The following is a 4,000-nucleotide window of genomic DNA, read 5'->3' as shown; positions in this document are numbered from 1 at the left end:
TTTGTATTTCGGTTTTTACACCGAAACCTGCCAATACATAGAAAAACCCTTTATGTGCGGAACTTAAAATTTATAAAGTCGGGTTTATAAAACCCATTGGGTTTGCCTTTGTAATCGCAATCGGCAGTAGCATGTGTTATTGGCCCCACTCCTTTGCATCGCGACAATGCGATATTGTGATTGCCGATCATCGCAATCGCATGTCGCATGGCCCCGGGGGTCTTTCCCTTGCCTCGTGGCATCGTCGACGCCGATCCGCTAATATATATGTATTTTCCACCTCCGATAGTGTATTTCAAAATATACACTCTTTTCCACCTCCGATAGTGATATTGCATATATATATATATATGTGTTTTCGGCCTCTTTTAACTCTTCCGCCTCCTTTAACTCTTTTGTGGCATATATTGCTCCCGATAGTGTATTCTTTGGCATACCTTGCTCCCGATATGGCTCCTCCTGAGCTTTGATAGCTCTGTTTTGCTCCTCCAATAGGTTCTTCTTAGGCATATATGTATGACATATATATATTGCTCCTCCTGTAGCTCTGATAGCTCTGCTTGGCTTCCTCTAGCTCCTAGAATATTGCCATATTGACATCAATGACAATCTATGTCAACAGTGTGTGTATAAGGAAGATATATTTGATGTCTCTAGTCTTCAAAGAAATATCTGAGACACCTAATACCTAGATGTTCTAGGATCTGATCTTGTAGCAACCCGAGGCTATCTCTAGAATCGACAACAATATCCATGCAAAATAAGTATACCAACTCGACACAACGTTTCTAACGAGACTCGCTACCTAATTACTACAACAAATTTCCCTATGCAGAATCAAATGTGTTAATATTTTGTTGGTTGAGATTGACCTGACTTGGCTGACGTACTTCTAGAAAATACAAGGTGGAGTTGATGGGTAATTATGCTAACATAATGGAACACATTTAGGCATTAATTTTTTCTATAATGGTAAAGATTTTACGAAAATCTGGGCTGAAAACAACGTTATTGTCTAGTTATTATGGAAAAGAATCCTAGCACGTGTGACTTGCCCCCCTCGACCAAAAACAGTTGCGGTGTGGTGACATGGAAGTTGCAACTAAACTGACATCCCAAATTTTTTTAGTGGAAATATTTTGACAACTGCCTAACTGACTAACGAAACTTATCCTAAATCGACAAACTGACTCCTATTGACTTTTCGTAACCCTACCTATGATCTCTTTTCAGAGACCCAATCAATTTTGAATGTTAATCTTTGATGTGTGGAAGGGTTTCAAGCGTGCACCATTCACCCAACCTGGTAGAAGTACTCCATCTAGTTGCGCAAGCTTGACAACTCCAGACTCCCTGATTTTTGAAACTATGAATGACCCTAGCCAGTGCATCTATAGCTTTCCCGGAAACTTCTGGAACTTGCTATAATATAATAAAACATGCCCCCCAACTGTAAATGCTTTCTTCTTGATGTGTCTATGATTCCATGATTTTTTCTTTTCTGCTCAACTGACTGGTGAAAATCTGCTAGGAACCTTGCTTCATCCAGTTCTAATAACTCCTCCAATCACTTCTAGAGTGATGCTCCCTCTGTCATTTTTGTGGCCTGGGTGATAAATATGCTTGGGATTTTGAACTCTAAAGGCACAATGGCTTCTCATCTCTACACAAATTAGAAAGGCATCTGTTTTTGTAGTCTCTTCACTGTTGTGCGGTATGCCTGTAGCGTGGCTGGCACCCTTTCATCCCAATCATCCCTATTTGCTGAACACACCTTAGTTAGTCCATTTTCATGTATTTTTTTGAATGCTTCTATAGTTTCATTGGTCCATAGGTTATATGGACTTCTCTTGTGATGTTGTATCATGAAGTTATACAACAAAGAAATAACCATTTCATTGATGAAGTGAGTTCCTTGGTCGCTTGACAGGCTCTTGGGGCACCAAAACCGTGAGATGATATTTTCAAATATGAATCTTGTAGTTGTGTCAGTTGTGTAGTCCTTCACCAGTGATGTATCAACCCATCTTGTGAGATATTCTGTCATTGTGATTATGTACCTAGCCTGAGTGTGACACGTCGACGGATTTATCGGACCTATGAAATCAACTGCCCACTTTTCAGATATCTATAAGGCAAATACAAGCTCTAGTGGGACCTTGTCGCGATGTGATGGATTCTCGATGCTCTGGAACAAATCATATCCCTTAGCATACTCTTTGGAATCCTTATAGACCGTTGGCCACCATAGCCCTGCCTGCAACACCTTCCGCGTAGTGGGTTTCCCTCCTACATAGCCTCCCACAACTCTTGAGTGGAATTCCCATAAGACGTCTTGTTGCTCATGGTGGAGGACACACCCCCAAAACACCTGATATAATGCTGGTTTGTATAGGTGCCCTATAATTAGATGGTAATCGACTACTCACACGACCATGTATCTTCTTTACATAGCCGTGTACTCCTCCGGGCATTTCCCATGTGGCTACAAAGGCTGTGATCTCTTCTAAATAATCTAGTATTGCTATCGCTCTGAATAATTTGGCGTCAGGTAGCTGTTCGTCTAGGGAAACCCCCCTTTCTCCCGATTCTAATCTTGAAAGGTGATCATGCCCAATGTTCAACTGACCTAGTTTGACGATTACTTCCAAAGTAATCCTAAAACAATAGCAACCATCTACAAATTCTCCCTTCGAGTACAGGCTTGTTGACCAGGTATTTCAATGCAGAGTGGTCTATAAAGAACTTAAACAAGCCTCGAAATAAGTAGTTTCTAAATTTTTTAAGAGAGTAAACCATAACTAGTGCTTCCCTCTTGGTCAAGGTGTAATTATTTTCTACAATGGTTAACTTCCTGCTGGAAAAATAGATTGGATGGTCCAGGCTTCCTTCTCCCGATTGTGCCAATACTACTCCTAAAGCAATACCGAATGCATCAATATGGACATGGAATTTCTTATTCCAGTCGGGATAGACTAAAATCGGAGAAATTACCAGTCTCTCCTTCAATATGTTTAGTGCGGCTTGACACTCCTCCGACCATGCGAATGATTCTGCCTTCCTTAATAACTTCGCCATTGGCGCAGTGATGGAGGCGTAGTTACGATGAATATTCGGTAGTATCTTGTGTGCCCTAATGTCGATATGAGCTGCTTAACATTGGCCGGTGGGTCCATGCTGATGATTTCTGCAATCTTGGAAGGATCTAAACATACCCCGTTCTTGCACAGAATATGGCCCATAAGTGTGCCAAATGGAATTGAAAATATGCATTTCTTTAGATTCAAAGATATCTATAATTGTCTGTAGCGATCAAACATTATACTAAGTAGGCTTGAGTGTTTCTTCAACAAGATGTATACTGTTTAGTCATCCATGTATACCTCCAAGAACCCTTGGATGAGGTATCTGAATGCTGCAATTACAATTCTAGAGAATACTTCAGGTGCATTCTTAAGACTGAATGACATCACATGGTAGGCATACGACCCCTGCTCATATTAAAGGTGGTTTTCTTCTTATCTTCTTCAATTATTCTAAATTGATGGTAAACCAAGAACACATCTATGAAGCAATATACCTCATTCCCTGTGACATTGCCTAGGACCTCATCGCTAAATGTTGTGGGGAATAGGTCATGAACACAAGCATTGTTAAGGCTGCGGTAGTCTACATAGACTCTTATCTCTGTGGTATCCATTTTTTTCTGTATTACTATTAGAATGATCCATTCTACCTCGTCCATTGGAAAAATAAGTCCCGCCTCTAGCATCTTGTCTATTTCTTTCTTTACCTTCTCTTTGACCCTTGGGTCAACCTGTATGGTCTGTGCTTCACTGTCTTTGCATCGGGTTTCAGCACAATTTTCATTTCTCCTATGTCTCCCTTAATCCCTTTTATCTCCACAACTGACGAGGGAAATAGATCTTCGTACTCCCTTAGGACATTGATAATTTATTTTTTCGCCTGTTCATCCCAATAGTCTCCAATTGATGCCATC

Source organism: Pinus tabuliformis, chromosome 4_2, assembly GCF_031772625.1.
Source record: "Pinus tabuliformis cultivar Carrire ecotype Pingquan chromosome 4_2, CPIR1, whole genome shotgun sequence".
In the NCBI taxonomy this organism is placed as follows: domain Eukaryota; kingdom Viridiplantae; phylum Streptophyta; class Pinopsida; order Pinales; family Pinaceae; genus Pinus; species Pinus tabuliformis.
Note: the sequence above shows the minus strand (reverse complement) of the source record.